Source organism: Pleuronectes platessa, chromosome 5 (assembly GCF_947347685.1).
Source record: "Pleuronectes platessa chromosome 5, fPlePla1.1, whole genome shotgun sequence".
NCBI lineage: Eukaryota > Metazoa > Chordata > Actinopteri > Pleuronectiformes > Pleuronectidae > Pleuronectes > Pleuronectes platessa.
In genome coordinates this window covers 17,972,870-17,980,977 of record NC_070630.1, presented here as the reverse complement: position 1 = coordinate 17,980,977, position 8,108 = coordinate 17,972,870, and the positions used below count along the sequence as shown (strand labels likewise).

Genomic DNA, 8,108 nt, shown 5'->3' with positions numbered 1-8,108 from the left:
TGTGAGAGAGATGACTTGATAGGCATAATGGCTCTGCCAGTGCCTCAGAATGATTGAAATGGAAAAAGATGGAAGCCGTCAGACAGGTTGAAAGTCACAGAATTGGATAAATCACTGCTGTCACGAGGGGAAAAAACGTGTAACTTAATTCTTTAAACTTTATTTCTTATTTCCTTTCTTTAGAATTTATTTGATGACCCATTTCCATAATTGTTGGCTTTGAAAGTGGCTGCATACATTTACATATTTCTACATTTATAAAACTTTTAAGGAATACTTTTTAAGCATGTAATTTAAGATTTATGTGGCTCATAATGTAGCCGTGTGTAGGTGGTGACAGTGTGCAAGGCATGTGTGTCCCTAGCATCAGCATGCTGCCACCTAATTCATCATTCCCGAGAATCATCACACACAAACCCACACAGACACAAAAACTGGGGTGGGAAAGTTTATACACAACAGCTTTACATGCTACTATCCACGACAAGAAAAAAGATAAATGAACAAACAGCCACTCTTCAACAGAGCCTAACACACACAGCTCCCTGTCCTCGACTGACTTTTGGTGATGTTGCCGGCAGCAGCACACAGCACAGCTGAATGAAACAGGATGGGATTAGGAGGAACACATTATCAGTCATGATGGAAACTGGTCTCAGTTGTGGCCAATTTAATTATTCTTAAAAGCAGCACTCTCCACAGCATCCTGATCATTTCCTGCTGAAAAATAGGTGCAGGGAGAGAATCTGCTTCAAAGGTCCATCTCAGGAGGAAGCTGCTGTTTTTACCTGTGAGGTGAAAAGAGAACCTACATTAATGTGATAGTGTAGAAGGAGTGAATGCATTTAGGTGACGTGTTGCACGGATATGCTCTGACTATGACTCAGAAAACCCATTTCCTCTAAAATATAGGCTGTAAATAAAGGTAGACAACAAGAAAGCTCCCCAAAAGTGATGTTGATCGCCCCCTGGTGGCTGGCTGCAGTATAGGTCATAAACCCTGCCTCAAAATAAAAGTAAATGCTGGAACATTTTCTTCAATCATGTTGTCTTTTAATTTAGATTTCGTACCACATTATGCACACTCTCGGATCATTTTTGCAGTAAGTTTGGTTTAAAGTAAACTAACAGGGTGAAAAGTCAGTAATGTTAATGATTTCCTAGATGTATTGTAACTGACTTGAAATATACTGACCACAGTCTCTAACTCTGTGCAGAAGGAAAGCAGCTTTCAAGCATATAAAGTTTGAGTATTTGAAAGTCAAAGCAAGATTATGCAAATAGGGGACACTGCACACAGACTTGTAATAGGGAGAAAGGTGCCGCTTTCATTGCCAATCACAGCCCTGAACACTCGGTCTTGCAGCCTGGGTTGAGCAGGTACGATCCCGTGTGAGAACAGGCTTCAGCTGACTGTAAGGAGAAGCTCACTCCTTTCTGTCAATATGAACATAGTGCCGATCTTCAGTGGTGCACTCGCTCATCAGGAGGAGGAACAGGATTGCTGGTTTGTGCTGAAATGATAATTCAATGTTTGTTGCCAGAGCGATGGACAGCCGTACTTCTCTGTGCTGTTCGTTTACAGGGTTACGCTGCTTCCAGTTCTCCTGACCCTTTGGTCCAAAACATAATTTAATGCATGAGCTTCCTGTAATCATCACTCGCGGCTGCAGTGGCCAATGCCTTTGTTGCTAAGCAAAAGTCACATTGTTCAGGATTTAGCTGGAGTCTCCCTTGTAAGTAGGATTTGTTGAGGCCGAAGTTTTAATGTTTAACTTGGGTTTGTGATAGTTGTTCTGACTCGGAGTATTTCACAGAGACAGAGGAGATAAATTATGCACGCATTGTTCTGATTTGACCATTTTTGGTGGAAGCTTTGTAAATTATTGAAGATAAAACAGGGATCTTTCATACTCAGTCTCATATCAGGAGATGTGGAAGGGGAATAATTACAACACTTCTTTTTCATTTTATTAAGTCATTAGCAGCATCACATACACAGTGAGATTCATAATTAATACATATTTTATTCAACTATAACAACTTTTAAGTTGTAATTGTGTGTGCACATGCATGCATGTATGTTTGTGCATACAATACACCTGAATTACAGTTAACTATGTACTGATATGTAGGTATGTTTGTATACTGCATGTGTCTGTGTGCTATTCAGCTATTTCTAGCATCTGACATCATTTAAGCCAAGTGCTTGCCTCATGAACTCATTCACACCGGTGCACACTCTTTCACAGTTTGATGGAGAGCCAGACTGTCAGATGACTATCATCAGAGTCAATCACCCCCTCAGCCCTCTGCTGTATAGAGATTAATGATCAGCGGAGTTTAAAATTACCTGATGCGATGCTGGAGCTTAAACGAAGCTTCAGTGCAGCGTTAGCTCAAAGCTGCTCAGATGAGCGCTGACAGCAGACCTGAGGCCAGTTGACTTCAGGATGCTGGGATTTCATTTGAAGGTGTCTACAGAGGCAAATCAACATTACTCTTACAAAACAGATGTGATAGGTGATTCCACCTTTGTAACCCTGACAGCATTGTGTGCCCCCTTCCCTCCTCCCCTTCCACTTCTTTCCCAACATGTACTTATACACAGAGAGACTGACAAGGCAGTTGGACATTTCCCAAAAAGCACACAGGCTATAATCTATGTAGAATCTGTAAAGTTCACGGATACAATTTTTTTGCATAACTTGTAGTAAGTGTCCAGTTGAGAATTTTCATGAATGTCTCTTAACTGCAAGTTTGCACATCATAATAGTAAAGAGTAAAGGCAAAGAATACAAAGAAACATAACAAAAAAAACTCGAGGTTGAAAAACTCACATGTTGTACATATTGAACAAATATGATACAACCACAGACGTAATATGAAGATGCATGGAACACATCTCCACTTCCTTCCATCATCCAGAAATGAAGCCAACACATCCTGGATACCAACCCTGCCATTTGGCACGTTTGTAGCCAGAGTCAGCACATCAGTTATCAGGGGATGGACCCACCCATACATGCTGTCAACTGATAGTGGATCAGTATCAGCTATCAATCATGACCTATCACCCTATTTTTGCTAACATAAAATAAATGATGAAAACCCAACTTGAGCATGAACAAATAATAGTCTCTTTGAAAAAAATGTATTTGCATTGTATTTTGACTTTCTGTTGGGTCCCATCTGACACAGCAGAGGTTGGGTAATGACCTATACTGCGGCCAGCCACCAGGTGGCGATCAAGTCACTATGGCTTCACTTATAGGGAGCAGTCACGTTGTCCATCTGTATACAGTCTATTGATACAATATGTCAATGTTTGAGTTTCAGAAGCTGGGGGTTGGATTTTTCTTTCTCTCTGACAAAAACAGAAGGTGGCTGCTCCCTCCTGTTTTTGTATAAAGCTCAGCCAAGCTGCTGCTGGTCGTATCTTCGTTCTGAAAGGACACACACAGGAGCTCTGTTAATCTCCTCATCTAAAACACAGCAAGAGAGTGGGAACACGTCTTTCCCAAAATGTCAAACCATCCTTTCAATGGATTCAGGGGATAAAGCTGTCTGCCGCTATTCAAATGTTATCAGCACCGAAGGAAAAAGGTATTTGTCAGAAATGTTGAGCAGCTCCACCCCCCTTTATAATAAAGTTTAACAGTGCATTTTGCAACTAGACTGTTCATACAACACACATTTGTCTGATTCCATTGAATACTGCACATCCTCTGGTAGTCGTCCGTTCGGGCAGCCTTACTGGGGGCAAACTTCAGCTGCACTAAACCTTGGGCAGCGCATTATATGTGAGACGAGTTGAAGCACTGTCAAAGTGTCCAAGTGTCGGCCTCAGTTGTTGCCAGCTCGGAGCTTCGGAAGGATGTTACAGTGTGGAATTATTGGTTGGTAAAGTCCTGCAGAGGTTTTATACTTTACAACGTGCTGTAAAGACCTGCACTTTCCCCCTCTTGACACCTATAAAACTCTAACTTACATTTAAGAGCAACTTTTTAAACTCCATCCATCCATCGCTGTAGCAGCTAAGCAGGGTATATCAGACGTCCCTCTCCCCAGTGATGATTTCCAGCGTCTCCTGGTGCAGAGGCTTCCTCCAGCCAAATGGTGAATATTGAATAGATTGTATTTATGTCTTATCGACAACGCAAAGCTTTTCACAGTGCAAGTCGCATTCATCCATTCACACACACATTCATAAGCCGTTTTCAGCTCCAGAGAATGTTAGAACGATAGAGTCGGGGCTTTGCCTTTCACACATGAGGATGACAGCAGGAGATTCTCCGATCAGATGCGTTCACAATCTCCACAGCTCAAATCTCATTGTCGTTTTGAAGCTGTTTTCAGACATGTCCTGCAGAGGATCTCTGGAGAAATGGGTCCGGATTATCTCGAAAGTTTTTCAATTCCCACATGCACAACGCAGCGGGAGGTTCTCTGCTCAGACGCATTCACAAAAGCAACAAATCTGCAGAATTCAGGTGAGGGGTGGTGCAGAGGCAGAGGCATGAAGAAACATATTTATTCTTCTGCGGAGGCCACGTGATTTTGTTTGCAGCGCATCAACACATCAGGTTTACATATTCGTCTGCGTCTTTTCATTGTGAGATATTTCATCCATTCTGCGTCTGTCACATGGTATAAACGTGATCAATCCACCCACTCGCTCGCTGGGAGGCTTCTGTAGACTATTCTGCTGTGATCTCACATGGGCTCACTCAGACATTATCGAGTGTTTTTGTGTGATTGGCAGGAAAAACTCCTGAGAAAGACTTGAAAATGTGTGTTCTCACATACAGAATCCCTGCATATTGTCAGGATTTGACTTGTAAAATGCTTATATATGCAGCACCACCATATACACGCTTGTGTCGTCAGGGGTTCAGCATCTTGCCCAAGGACATTTTGGAATGCAGACTGGAGGTGCCAGGAATCGAACCACCATAATAGGATATTCATTCCCTCCAGCGAGTTCTGGGCTCTCCTTCTTCTCAGGCATTCCTGGAAAACCTCCAAAGCAAAAGCGCCCAGTATCTGGAACCTAATAAGATCCCCGGACCACTTTGACTTTTAGAAGTAAGCATGTGAATTCCTAAAGAATGTGTTGTGAGAGAGGGGTAGAGAGACAGATATGGGCGAGGAAGAGAGTAAGAGATCAGATAAAACAGACAGCGGAGAATTGAAGTTAATTTGTTTCTTTGATGACAGCCGAACACCCACAGCGGTTTAAAATATTAACGAAACGTTTTCTAATTCCATATCTGTTCCATCACTCACAATACAGATCCGCTTTTCGCCATTTACATCCCAATCTTCCACTTATCTTTTCCATAAGTCCTTTTCCCCCAAGTTCCTTATCCCCTTCCTCTTCCATCCAAGACAGATAGTTGTCTCATACCCACTTCTTTCTATCTCTGATGGGCTTTTCTCCTCTCAGCCTCCTTGTCTCTTTATCCATCTCTCTCACGACCCTTTTTATTTTCACTTTCTGTTTTTCATTTCCCCCAGCTCTGTTGGCTCTTTCTGTTCTTCTCCTCATTCTCATCTTCCTCCTGTTTCCTATTCATACCTTCTTCGTCTCTGTCCTATCAGCCCCTTCTCTATTCCCTCTTTCTCCCTGAACTACTTTCTTCCCCTCTTTCCTGTTTGCTGCGTCTCGGTGTTTCCACTCCTGCTCTGAGATGTATTACTGTCATCTAGTGTTTAAAAACATGAACCACAGCAGCACTGAGTTTGATCAGTGGGCTGAGGTTTGTTCCTCTGCTCCTCTCCCCTACTTAACAAAAAACATTGATCATCTAAAACAACAGTAAGTAGTCATTTATAATGATGACATTAAAATGATTTTGTGTACTGTATAAAAAAAAACACTGCATAGGAAATAATTAGAATCTTAGAAGCCATGTAAAACACTTCCGACTTATTTACTTGCTTGAACAACATAACCCTATCACCCTGATTACTGGTTTAGAGTCAGGACCGTCTCAATATAGGATTTTATATCAAAGCAAGCTTGTTGTTGTCATAGTCCATGATCAGCTGCCACCACGACCCCAGACCTCCGTCCATTGTCTCTCAGCATTGTCCTGAGGGAGAAGATTTGAATCCCAAGTGCGTCTAGATTTATATATATCACTCTCCTTTCCAAGAGAGGACGAGGTATCAGAATAAGTTTAACAGACTTGGGGAGCTGCCGTCCCGTACATCTTTACCTATAGTGCATGCACAAGACACAATATGTAAACAGGAAATATTCACATCTACAAACAAACACCGATGTAAAGTTTAAGCTCTTGGGAAGAAAATAATAAGCCACAAAAGCACATTCCAGCATTAAGAAACAGAAGCATCTTAGAAATGTGTAAAATAACATTTTAGGTGTAAATGTGCACGTGAGTCTCATCCTTTGACTAAAGTTGATGCTATGATGGATGAAGATAATGATGAATTCAAATGAGCTATATTAACAGCACTATAAGGCAAACCCACCCAGTTAAATCATTGTAATGGCAAATGGATTTTTTACCAGGGGAAAAGAAGGGCTGAGGTTTTCTCCTGCAGGTTGAAGGTAATGTTGGCATTTGTGAAATCCCTGCTTCTCTTGCCATCAGATTATACCAGATAGCACACACACACACACACACACACACACACACACTCACACACTCACACAAACACAAACACACAAACGCACACACAAAGCAGTGATAACTTTGATGATATCTGTGGTTTGTCAGACGTCTGTGCTGGAAAACAAGGTGGGGAAAAAACGTCACTTATTTAGAAAAATAATAATTTAAAAATTCCACAGCTATCTATCAGCTGCAGGGGATCTGCACACCTGTTTGTGTCTGACAAATGTATTGTGATGAATGTAACAACATGAGGCCATTTTGCCAGCCAGCGTTCGCTCCCTCTTGCTTGCTCTCTGCCTCGGGCACCTCGTGACGCTGATCGGAAACTCATCTGAGTACTTTGTGTACAAACAGCAAGCTACGGTACGTTCCAGTACATCGCACCTCACCTGCGTTCACAGGGAAGAGGGCATTGGGCAACATCCGGAAAATGTTGCCAAACAGCGAGGTGACAGAGGAAAAATACTTGGAAAAAAGATAGAAATATTTGGGTGCAGGCTTTCAGGTCAAGCCGTTCCACACAAGCTCTTTAAACGTGCCCAGTTTTGTTTGAATATGTTTCATAACCACTGTGTGTGATTTGGTTTCTCTTACCCAACAGGAAACCGGGGGTTGAAGTGCACAGATTCTCCTAAAAATTGAGATCCCTTCCATCAACACAGATGGCTGTCATTGCGGTTGTTATTTTAAATGATTGCAAATAAAAATACAAGGCGTTGTGTCTCCGCACGTCTGCTCCGCCGGCCTCACTATCAACACTCTGCTGTAATGACTTTCCCTGAGTTATAGGACAGGTCCCTTTGTGAGAGCAGCGGGCCCAGCTGTCTCACAGTCAGGTATATGAAGGTTAATGCTGCCTTAAGGTGAGGGATTATCACACGCTCCGGCTCAGGTTTCGGTTCAAGTCTTTCTCAACATCTGCAGCAGCTGATCGTTATCTGGAGCTGGATCACTAAAGCTGCAAATTAATAAAGGCGGAGCAGTGCCAGCCTCAAGAGCTTCTGAGTTGAGAAAATCCGAATGCTCTCTGCTTTAAGTTGTAAATTAAGTTGTGTTTTGTGATATAGGCCGTTGTTCATTGCATGTATCTTATTTGTTCCTGTTGCTGAAAATATCCATTTTACAGTAAACTGATGGAGACGGAATTTTTAGGCAACAGGCGAACGCGGTCAAGCTATTAAGTAAATGTAAGTAGAGACAATTAACTTAAAATGAATATGATTATGTTGAATTGAAATTGTAAGTTGAGTGGAAGTGTATATGCTTGTTTGACAGAGAGAGTTCAAGAATTAAACTCTCGGAATTCAAATGAAGCTTCAAGTTGAGTTTACTCACATTTTTGAGGCAGCAGGTGAACTTGTTAGTCTACACCTGCTTGAAATATGTATGAGAGAAGCACAAGGGACAGGGAGAGGACTTTGGCATGAGATCTCAGTGGAGTGCATATTCAGTGGAGGATGA

At 42.0% G+C, this 8,108-nt stretch overlaps 1 long non-coding RNA gene across 1 annotated transcript; it reads right to left on the bottom strand.

The window, feature by feature from the left end:
- Nucleotides 1-602: 602 nt before the first annotated feature.
- On the bottom strand, nt 603-6,622 carry LOC128440664 (uncharacterized). The gene is made up of 3 exons (XR_008338556.1): nt 6,539-6,622; nt 2,354-2,478; nt 603-788 (listed from the first exon to the last, which is right to left on the bottom strand). It is a non-coding gene; the product is annotated as an uncharacterized LOC128440664 (long non-coding RNA).
- Nucleotides 6,623-8,108: the final 1,486 nt, after the last annotated feature.